Source organism: Bombyx mori, chromosome 6 (genome assembly GCF_030269925.1).
Source record: "Bombyx mori chromosome 6, ASM3026992v2".
NCBI classification, from domain to species: domain Eukaryota; kingdom Metazoa; phylum Arthropoda; class Insecta; order Lepidoptera; family Bombycidae; genus Bombyx; species Bombyx mori.
This window is the reverse complement of record NC_085112.1, coordinates 9862208-9874598: the sequence shown is the minus strand read 5'-3', so window position 1 is coordinate 9874598 and position 12391 is coordinate 9862208. Positions and strand designations below refer to the sequence as shown.

The 12391-nt window shown below is 38.6% G+C and overlaps 1 protein-coding gene across 1 annotated transcript in view; it reads right to left on the bottom strand.

Moving 5' to 3' along the window:
* Window positions 1-5741, bottom strand: part of LOC101738250 (protein toll) — a 151937-nt gene extending 146196 nt beyond the window's left edge. The window contains exon 1 of the mRNA XM_062669105.1: window positions 5682-5741. The gene's annotated coding sequence lies outside the window, so the exon portion shown is untranslated. The remainder of the gene's footprint in view (window positions 1-5681) is intronic.
* Between the last annotated feature and the right edge of the window lie 6650 nt (window positions 5742-12391).

Sequence of the window (12391 nt, the reverse complement as noted above, 5' to 3'; positions counted from 1 at the left end):
TCACTGTTTGGAAGCTACACTATTCCCAATTGAAATGAGTTATAATATTTTTGAATAAAATTAGGGATCCTTACTAAAACTCCAATAATGTAACCCGTGGTGTAAAAAAATTACCCAAAAATATTCTTTACATCGCGTGCCCTGCGAAAACTATTAATGATAGAATAAAATAATGATCTACGACTTTGTAGAACACATTATTATTTACAAAAAATGTCGCTACAGCATATGTCTAACTATTATAGTTATGCCACAATAAGTCTTATTTTATTTCAAAAGATAAAACAACGTCAAATATCGTTGAAATTTTTGTTAAAGACCCGAGCGGAGCCGTAGCAGGTCGCTAGTCTAAGATAAAGAAAAGATGACACGCGAGGAGTTTTAACAAATTGTTATTCGAATGAATGTATGATGTACTTATAGTGATAACGGAGCCTGGGCGTGTTTCACTAATTGATAAGAGAAGTAACTGTATCCAAACGGTTTCTGTCGGCACTTTTGAGCTATAGCCATGTAAATTATTAACGTTACCTTATCTACTGCTAGTTAATTCGGTTCGAAACACAAGTCAGACAACTAAATTATAGTACGTTGTGATTCACGGAACCGTAACGAATATGAATAGGGGTGTGGCATATTCGATTTTTGAAATGAACTGTAAATAGTCGATTCATATTATATGATCCCTGTGATATGTATAGCTTGTAACAACAAGATCTTTCCTCTCGATCCGCTTTCGGTGCGTTTAGTGGTTCCAGACACTAGTTACTCCGACACGCAACTTAACCCATAGACCGAACCCCTAGAGTTTCTTGTCGGCTCTTCTCAGTGAGTCATGCAAAACAAGTCCAACGCATTCTCCGTCAATTAGTTTTAACCTAATTTTTAGAGAGATATACCAGGAGGAGGACAGGAGGAAATTCTTCCAATGACTTAGTAGTGTTTTTTAAATCAAATAAACCGTCAGAGGAGATCCGACTTCTAGAACTATTTAAACAGAGCCTGTGTCCAATTTAAATGTAAACTTTTTGGCCCCATTTTCCTATTTTATGTAGCATAAATAAAAAATCGGATACCTAACTACCATTGCATCTACATTATAAAATCGCTCATTGACTTTACAATTCAAAGCTTCAAATTTACAGCGTGTGTTATCAATTAAATCATTAATAGCATTAGTTTTAAAACGCGCCAACCCTAACATACCGCTAGCCATTTCCGGCTGAAACTTCATGGTTTATTACTTAACCAATGAAAATCAGAATTTATGTGTTTCCGTGTAAAATGAATGCTCAAGCTTGCATTAGTTACGCGTAAAGATTTAATCCGATGCTTACGTCTGTTCATGCGACAGTTTATAAATTCAATATGTGCTAATTATAATATAAATACGACAGTATCCACGCAAAAAACAATAAATGTTTTGATAGAGTTTGATAAATTAATTTTCTAGCATTAAATACCATCGTATTATTGAAAAAAAATTGGTTTCTCTGTTGGAAAATTGAATATAACGAATATTCGAAAATAAATCGGGCTATAAATTTGTAATATAATCATTTCACCAGAAACTTGCTACAACGTTATTCTCGAATTAGGTCGCCGGTAATCGGCGGATATTGAGTACCGCCAAACCTAATCCTATGACGTCACTAATTCGAATATTAGTTAGACATTTGATCGGTTAAAGGGCTTTAGGTGTGACGTATACGAGGAAAGTTTCGTTGTTTCTACAGTTTCAGACTTTGCTTGTTTAGGGTTGTTTATGTTGTGAGTTATTGACCACATAATGGCCTAAATATATTGGAAGGATCGTGCGTACTTTATTATGAACGGATGGCTTGAATGTTTTCATTTCACAACGTTGTTTACCTAAGCACAAATTAGACACAAGTCGTAGCAGTCCATCGTACCATAGTTTGTTTTACTTCCCTAAAGATTTTGAATATTAACAGAGCTTAGTTTGATCTATCTGTTTCCAGTACATTTCATAACGTAAAGTCAAATTGAACTGTGAAGACATTTATAAAAGCAAAATACAAAATCCTTTCTTTATGTACATAGAATTTTGTATGTCGTTGTCGACAATGTTGCCAGTAAATAGAATTTTCACGGAGGTCTCGCGTAAAATGTGCAATAACTGTCACGAGGGTACTACCCTCACCTACCTCTATAGATCTCTTAGGCGATAACTTAAGGAATATTTATGCCTAACGGCTTTTGTGTGTTTATCGGCCATTCAGCAAACAGTTAAAGTATTTCCTCTTCAATATAAAAGATCTTTATTTATTACATTCGTGCTTTGTTGATACTTAATGCGTAGAAGATTTTATCAACCACCAAAGTTTTAACAATTCATTACATATCATATACACTGTATTCATTTTTTTAGATTGTAAAATATATATAATAAGTTGAAAAAAGTGATATGTTTTATCTCGTGTGTAAGTCGGCATCATGTTTGATAATTTTATCTTCGAATCGTGACTTTTGTATGCTAAATTTGTTTTGTATTTATCTTTATAACTACAAAAATAAAACGCTCTGTTTGATTATTTTCACTTAACCCTTATCCTGGGAATTTTAAATGCGCGTGGTACAATGTAGTTAGGAACCTCTGGGTCTGCGGAGAGACTTCGGTTCCCTCTGTATTTTGTACCGTATGTTTCATGGGGAGTGCTCTGAGGAATTGTTCGAGATGATACCGGCATCTCGTTTTTACCATCGCACCGCCCGCTACCGGAGTAGAGTTCATCCATACTACCTGGAGCCACTGCGGTCATCCACAGTATGTTTCCAGAGATCTTTTTTGCCACGTACCATCCGGCTATGGAATGAGCTCCCCTCCACGGTGTTTCCCGAGCGCTATGACATGTCCTTCTTCAAACGAGGCTTGTGGAGAGTATTAAGCGGTAGGCAGCGGGTTGGCTCTGCTCCTGGCATTGCTGAAGTCCATGGGCGCCGGTAACCACTCACCATCAGATGGGTCGTGTGCTCGTCTGCCTACAAGGGCAATAAAAAAAAAGAATAGTCTTGTTCAATTTTCCCTTTTTTCTCTTTTCTTTTTCTGTGGACTCAATTCTTTGTTCAAGTAGTATGTCAAGAAATCTTTCTTACCCTGAAATAACTACATAAATAGGTATAATACAATAAAACAAATAACATTTAGGTAAAACGCGTCGGATGATTTTGGTACCACCGATCAAGGAGGAAAACGAAAGTTGGAGACAAAGAAATAATACGGAAATTGAGGAAATTTTGTCAGAACTGAATCTAATGGGTGATAAAGTACATCTGTTTCGTCCGAACGGAAAAACGTTCGGTCGCACAGATAAGATACCGCTGGATCGATGAAGTTACAAAAAATATTGGGACCCTTCGAGTCTAAGAGGGTATACACCAACCGAGAGGAGATATGAACATAGGTTTCTCTAGTTAGTCTTTAAGATCCTTTTAGGGGCCGCTAAATTACCGGACTCAACTTCGGACGATTGGACAATAAAACAAAATTTTTTGATGAAAAGTTGAAAATTGATATCTGATCGTGTGTCTCTCTTATGACGAGATATTAATTATATTAGTCATTGCTGTTGTTACGCGCTGAGATTCAGGATAAATAAAAACTCACCACCGAAACACAAATAAAAACTCTATTTAATTATGACGACGCTTAAAGTATACTTCAATATTATCACAATTCACTTCCTTCACTACGCTCCAGATGGTCCGTTCGTTGTTTCGCTTCGAATAGAACTGATTACTAACTGCCTTCATGAAGTTTTTGCACCGTTTTAATAGTCAATACGATATGTCTACAGTTTTCCAGAACATTTCCAATAGTTCTAGACGTTTCGATATCCGCTTCTGCTATTTGATGATATATAGGTATGGTATTACTTGTACCGGTATAGCGTTATTATTATAATATTATTATTTCCCCTTTTTTGTATCATCTAATTCATAATCTTATTTTCGTGATCACCCCATAATTTTCACAACGATTCATTTTTCACATCAATTCTTAAGATAATTATAAACACAAATCGCTTTAAAGAAGTTATTGTTTAATTAAGTTAGTGCAAGAATTTACGAAGATAATGTTATTACCCTATCGACAACAGAGTGATATAATTTCGAATTTCAATTTGGTCCACTCTTTCTCAATATCTAGGAATTTTTTTTTATTGCTTAGTTGGATGGACGAGCTCACAGCCCACCTGGTGTTAAGTGGTTACTGGAGCCCATAGACATCTACAACGTAAATGCGCCACCCACCTCGAGATTAAGTTCTAAGGTCTCAGTATAGTTACAACGGCTACCCCACCCTTCGAACCGAAACGCATTACTGCTTCACGGCGGAAATAGGCGGGGGCGATTCTGCCAAGACTAATTTCAAAATTACATTATAATTAATAGCAAATGTACATTTTATTAATTAACTAACTGACCCGGCAGACTTCGTAGTGCCTCAATCGATAAATAAAAGAGACATCAAGGGGACATATCAAAGAAAAAACAAAATTGTTTGTTTTTATATAATCCCGAGCTTTTTTTATGTTTTCTGACCTTTTAGACCTTCCCTGGACTTCCACAAATAATTCAAGACCAAAATTAGCCAAATCGGTCCAGCCGTTCCCGAGTTTTAGCGAGGCTAACGAACAGCAATTCATTTTTATATATATAGATAGATTATATCATAGGTACAATACACATTACTTTAGCATACATTATGATTAGTATCACGAGTGCCCGAACGCCATTGCTCAAACACTTCAGCCGACTCTAATTAGTCAGTTGAGATTGGATTACATATCGATTTGCTGGCGCATGCACTAGATGGAAATCGTAACTGGCTCTTACATGAACCAATTTGCGGCTCGCTTTCAGTGATGGCTATTGTACTTGCAAATATCCCTTAAACGCTGAAGACGGGTGGAGCATGGATGCCGGATAATGAAGTTAAATGTCACTAACAAGGTTTTCATCCAAGCTGTACTACTGTGTATTAAATGCGAAAGTTTGTATGTCTGGGCTCTTCTGACTGAATTTCACAAAAGGGATCAATGGATTTGGTTGATTTTTTTATAAATATGCTTTATAACCTGCATTCTTAGTGGTGGTACGATGTTTTGTGAGCTCTCAGAAGTAGAAATCGCCACTTTGCCTATTTATGCCGTGAAGCAGAAATGTGTTTCGGTTTGAAGCGTGGAGCAACCGTTTTACTGTGAAACTGGGACTTAGAATTCATGTCTCAAAGTGGGCATTTTTTATTGCTTAGATGGATGGACGAGTTCACGGCCCACCTGGTGCTAAGTGGTTACCGGAGACCATAGACATGTACAACGTAAAGGCCGCCACTCACCTTGATAAATAAGTTCTAAGGTCTCAGTATAGTTACAGCGGCTGCCCCACCCTTCAAACTGAAACGCATTACTGCTTCACGGCTGAAATAGGGTGGTGGCACCTACCCGTGCGGACTCGAAAGACGTCCTACCACCAGTAAAAATGGCGGCGGTATTCACGTTGTTAATGTCTATGGTTTAATTTGTAATAAGCATCGATAACAAAAGGTTATCACTGTTAATAATATAAACTAAAAAAATATATGGTACTTATTTGTTTTAACACTATTCAGAATCCAAAATTATCTATAGTATCTCTATAACAATTCATTGGCTTACCTAAATCTATCCCACCTTTCGCAGTGCAAGCTATTTTACAGCCCAGACCGTTGTCGACCCGTTGATTAAACTCGTAAATTCGCACGCCAGATGGCGCCGGCCGCGCTGTATATCTACGACCGATACGACATTTGTCTCTATTCCCGCGGGCGTGATTACGTTACCTGCAATCGAAGCCCGATGTGCATTAATCATATTTTTACAAAACAAAAATACAGCTCATTATCTTGAGCCGTTTCATCGACCTCAGAGTTCATTGACCCCCGCTATTGGATTTGGAAGAGATTGCGGGTTAACAAATTATTTTAAATACCTGACATATAAGGTGTATTTTCATGTTCACGTAATATTATTTTATTTAAAATTGAAAATAATACTATTTTATTAGATGAAATACTCTTCAAGATTAAACAGTATATATAGTTTTAAAAAAAACTTTTAAATAGCAAAGGGAAGTAAAAATTATGTGTAGGTATAATTATGGTATTATCGTCAGTGCCTGATGCCTGAACAAATTTTCGAGTTAATTAAGCCAAGACGACTTATTTTTTTTTTTTTTTATTGCTTAGATGGGTGGACGAGCCCACAGCTCACCTGGTGTTAAGCGGTTACTGGAGCCCATAGACATCTACAATGTAAATGCACCACCCATCTTGAGACATAAGTTCTAAAGGCTCAAGTATAGTTACACAAGTATAGTTTTCCATTCCACCTTTTAAATCAGACTGCTTGGCGACTTGAATATATAGATGATGATCTCAAATCGTAGCAACACAACACAACACAACACAACCCAACACAACACAACACAACACAACACAACACAACACAACACTACACTACACAATACTGACAATTAAATGTATAAATCTGAAAGAAGCTTTTGTCGATAGTAGAATAAATTATTTAAAAAAAAACGAATATTAAACTGAAATAAAACTTAAAACTTTATACGATCAGTTCAATCAATGCGATTGCGAACAAAAGGTTAAGTAATTATTATTTTTTTTGGATTACAGTGTTAAGGTATAAAAAACAAAACTTGCAAGCGTAGTTTATCTTTAAAATGAGTGGAATTATAATTTACTGAACGAAACAAGATCAAAGCGTGGATAGAGAAAATTACGAGTGCTCGGCGAAACGAACTTGTTGGCTCCGACTTGTATTTATTTTGTTCATGTAAGATCGTGCTGAGCATAAAGGACCGTATCCACGGGCAAGTTTATCGCTACCGTATTCTCAGCCGTCACAATTCATACGAAATCGTAATGAAGCTCGACATAATTTTACGTTTATACAGACGCCAGCGATGCCGATTACACGGAATATTCGTGAGTGGAAACAACCCCTAACAACACGTATATAACTTGGTCGAACTTGTGAATAAACTTAGAGAGCACAACTCAATGTTAAATTTCCTGTATTTAATTTCAAACGGGAGTAATTAAAACATTCGAATTCGTTGCGTAACTTTTTGATTGTAATTCTAAATGAATATTACTTTTTTTTTTGTCAGGAGGAAATCGCTGGACTTCCGCCCTTCACTGGGTATGGAGGGCGGAGCATGTCGGAGTCGAACCGACTAAAACCTCCTGTCGCTCAACAACCAGCATCCAAACCTCGCATGAGACAGAGCTCGTAAAAAGGCAAAGGGGGGAAAGTGAAGCGCTTAGTGCGGAGCACATCTCTCCCATCACCCTCCCCCTCGGTACGCCGGACTGGCGGTCGTCGGCGCCACAACCACCAGTCCTCTCGGTCGTCAAGCTGTCCGAAGCACGCCTAGATAGCGCCGGTTAGAATGGTCTATCCTACGGAATACCCCGCTGGGTCTGGGGTTGAGGATAGCCGGCCTTCCATCACCCGAATGCTCATGCAAAAAACACGTAATAAAATACAAATAATAAAATAGAAATGAAATGAAGTAGTAATTAATAGTAGCAAAAACTAACAAACGGAAACTATCACTTTTTTTTACGTTCCTTTTGTAGTATAAGCAATATTTAGACTACAGAGGTGTTTTTTTTTAAACAAATACGTTTATTATGCATAACGAGTTCATTATTTTATTATTGGTATAGAATTCAAAGCGATTGGTCCACATAATCGAATGACTAAATCTTGTTCGTTTTCAAAATGGTCCACCTGAAAAGCATCCTCGTGGGCATTTAAGATTAAGTTATTAACAACAAATAATACGGCATACATATGAAGGCATAAATACAAAAATATACAATAGTGAAATATAATAAATAGTTTAATTTATTTTTGCCGGAAATCAGTAGGGAAAACCTGATATAATGAAGAAAATCGTTATGCAATAAAATGCGTGATTCCTGACGTTAAGACGTAAAGTGAACTCGTGCGATAGCTATGTGGTAGCATCCCACTTACATAATATATCTGTCACAAAGCAATTGAAAAGTCACACACAACACAATAGAAACTACAAGCTCGTCGTTCACGACATCCTCTTTCACCTTGGGTACCCACTTCATAGCAAATGGACCATAAATTCGATTTTATAATTTAGGCATCGGGCAAATGTAATGGAACACCATTATATTATAATTTAATATGACATTTCGTTAGGTTAGGTCGTGTAATTACCAGACTATAATAACATCCTGTCAGATAATGGAATCCAGTGACCTAATTGCATCATCTGACCTCATTATGCTCGAATATGATAGCCACCTTGCGTTGCTACGGGCGTTCGCTCTTTGGTACCGATATTTTTGTTTTCTTATTAAACTTATAAATAGTGCTTAGAAAACTCTAGAGTGCCAATGATAGATGACTGTCAACCGTATATTTTCATAAGATTGCGACATTTTAGTCAAAGGTAAATAGGCTGATTGTTGACGGTAAGATAGAAGAAAAAACGTCTAGATGCCGAAGCCACAAGTGGTGGGTTGACCAGATGGGTCTACAGCTGGAAATACCAGTCAACGAATCTAGGCAATAGATAGAAATAGGTCGAGAGAGCAGTGAGAAGGCTACAGAAGAATCACGATCCTCAACATTGAGGGAACGATTAGGATAAAGTTGTGCTTCAATAAAGTCAGCCACCGTTGACAATTACCGTCACGGCGAGTAAATTTTAGATCTTTTTTTTGTTAATTAGATTAGTGGACGAGTTTACGGCCCACCTGATGTTAAGTGGTCACTGGAGCCCATAGACATCTACAACGTAAATGCTGCCACCCACCCACCTTGAGATATGAGTTCTGAGGTCTCAGTATAGTTACAACGGCTGTGCCACCCTTCAAGCCAACTCATTACTGCTTCACGGCAGAAATAGGCGGGGTGGTGGTACCTACCCGTGTGGACTCACAAGAGGTCCTACCACTAGTAATTATGCAAATTATAATTTTGCGGGTTTGATTTTTGTTACACGATGTTATTCCTTCACTGTGACAATCGTAAGAAATCGTAAGCACTTGCTAAGTACGTATATCAATAGAAAAATTGGTACCCGCCTGGGTTCGATGTTCGAATCATCGTTGCATCGATAGATACGAATACACCGGAAGCCTTATCCTTTAGGCCACGATGAGTTCGCTAGTTTAGTAGTAGTAGAGTAGATTAGTTTCAAAACTAAAAAAATATTCAATTTTGTTTAATTTAAGGTTTTTTAAAAGATAAAAGCGCCATATTGTACCGCTTAGACAATCATAACATGAAAGATATGCTGCTATTTATTACTTGGACCTGCATACCTAAAATACAGAAACATATCAAAAATATCAGGTATAGAAACTAATAAACAATATCAAGATATGGCATTTCGAACAGTATGCTTAATTTTTAAATGCACCGGACACAAATTTGACTTGTAATTCGAGTAGGTAATTCGATTTCTTAATAAATGTTTTCTAAATTTAAATATTTTTGCTCTGATTGGTAAACGAGCTAACCTGGCGTTAAGCAGTTTTCGGAAACCATTAACTTATCCACGTGTATTCCGACACACACCTTGGAAAAACAAATCGAAGTCTTCCATCCGTCAAACCAGAATTTCATTACATTACATTATTCCTTAGACTTGGAAGTCGTTCGTGAGCACCTGTTAAATTAGAATTTCCATAGGAAAATGTATACGCGGGATTTAGTTGTTTTAAGCTATTGCATAGCTTCTATCGCGGGCCTTGAGCGCGGCGACTGAATCAAGAAATTCCGTAACGAAAATAACCTGACACCCCCCACTACGCTTACTATGTAGCTCGCACTCAACACATTCACACGTTGCGCTTGTGTAGTGTTTGTGAATAAGCGCACGGCGTGACGTCACACTGCCGCATGCACATCATGAAAAGTCTGCCCATCTCTCCCTCGCGCGGTCTAGGTTATGAGTGTGAAGGGGGCAGTTAATGTTTTGCTTTTATTAATGTTTATAAATATAGCGTGATCTTATTTTATTGTTGTTTTAAAATTAAATTATTATTGTCGATTTATAATTGCATGAGTTGATAAAAAATGCTATGCAATAGCTTTACCGCGGCAGTCTCCGAGTGCCACACGTGTTTTTTTTTTTTTTCATACATATTCACTTTTAGCCTAATGGGATATTCCAGTTATGCGTGGAGTCGCATCCCACTGAAAAGATACGGTGAGAAAATCTATTGCAAGATATCCGTCGGAGCACCATGGTTCCTAAGGAACGTAGATCTCCATGATAACCTGGAGCTTGATTTAGTCAGTAAGTATCTACAGTCTGTATCATTGCGCCACTTTAAGAAGGCGGCACGACATGAAAACCCTCTTGTTGTGGCCGCCGGGAAATACATACCGATCCTGTGGACCACATGGTAAACAGTCGACGTCGCCCTAAGCACCCTTGTTTGAGACGATCCCTTCATCTCCTTCTTATCATCGTTCCGTAACCGCTGCGTTCATCGACAGTGCGTTTCCAGAGGTCTTTTTTGCCACATACCATCCAGCTATAGAATAAACTCCCCTCCACGGTGTTTCCCGAGCGCTATGACATGTCCTTTTTCAAACGAGGCTTGTGAAGAGTATTAAGCGGTAGGCAACGGCTTGCCTCTGCTCCTGGCATTGCTGAAGTCCATGGGCGACGGTGACCACTCACCATCAGGTGGCCCGTGTGCTCGTCCGCCTAGGGCAATAAAAAAAACACGTCATTAGGGATCCTCCCGATCCATTAACGGTGCCTTTAGGTACCTCAAGCACCAGTTACCGTCCTCGCCGAGCCCGTCGTTTGCGACTAAGGGCTCGACGAGTAAATTAACCCATAAACATAGCCCACTGATTTTCTCGCCGGATCTTCTCAGTGATTCGCGTTTCCGATCCGGTGGTAGATTCTGGATACAACCAGAGACCCGGAGCGGGACCAGTTTGCCGTGAAGGACTTAATCCCTTCGAAATACTGATGTGGAAGGACGTGGGAACCCACCACAATTACATCCCAAGAGAGTCATGGACAGAGAAACATTTAAACTGTTTCAAGGCCATGACCACGACCCTCAGTAATGAGGAAACCGACGCAAGGAGGAGGAGGTAGATTCTGCGAAGCACCACTCCCGGTTTAAGCCCTGTGAGCGCAACTACTAACTCGGTGAATGTAGAATAACCCCTCGAGCTTACTAGAATAGGAAGAAAAAAAGAGAGATACTCAGTGGGTTAATGCGAAATTTGAACATCGATAAAGTCGCATCGCTTGATACCCAGTGTATCTTATCTTTTAGGCCACGACTTTGTTCTCAATAAAACACATTTCAAATCGCTATCACCCAACGGCTTACCAACAAGTTATTGGAATTTCCACAAAATAAATAATTGGGTTCGTGACTCACTGAAACATGAGATATAGCAATACTGAAATCCGGGCACGTATCGAATTAGCCGGAGCATCCTTCAAAAGTTATGTGCAGTCTGAAACTCCATTAATCATAGAACTAGCCTGTTTTTATATCTCTACATAATTGGCACATATTTGGTTATAGCCGCCAGTAGAAATCACTACGTGATTAGTGTCACTCCAATACATCGCATTAAGCTATTTTATGCAGATCTAAACATCATTTCTTTATTGCCCTTTTAGGCAGATGAGCATACGGTTCACCTGATGGTGAGTGGTTACCGTCGCTCATGGACTTCAGCAATGCCAGGGGCAGAGCCAAGCCGCTGCCTACCGTTAAGTCTTCTCCCCAAGCCTCATTTAAAGAAAGACATATCATAGCGCTCAAGAAACAACGTGGAGGGGAGCTCATTCCAAAGCCGGATGGAACGTAGCAAAAAATATCTCTGAAAGCACATTGTGGATGAACGCAGAGGCTCCAGATAGTATGGATGAACTCTACTCCGGTAGCGGGCGGCGCGATGATAAAAACGAGATGATGGAATCATCTCAAACAATTCCTCAGAGCACTCTCCACGATTCACACGATTACGTTTTGATGTACATTTCGGGACGGCTTTTGAAAACAGATCTATGTATTATGAAAGCGTTTTCACAGAAACTGCAAATGATAACAATAGGAGCGCATTTCAATGAAATTTGCATAAGAATGCGAGGAGTACTGCAATGGATCCTTTGTGATGAATCTACGTGCCCTCCACAGAAGTAGAATTTATAAAAAAAGTAATGACAAGCTCTTTCTACGGAAGCTAATTCAACGTTATTAAGAATAGTATCGTTTCACCTTCTGTTTCTTTGTGTATAATTATCACGGAAATACAAAGATTAGTTG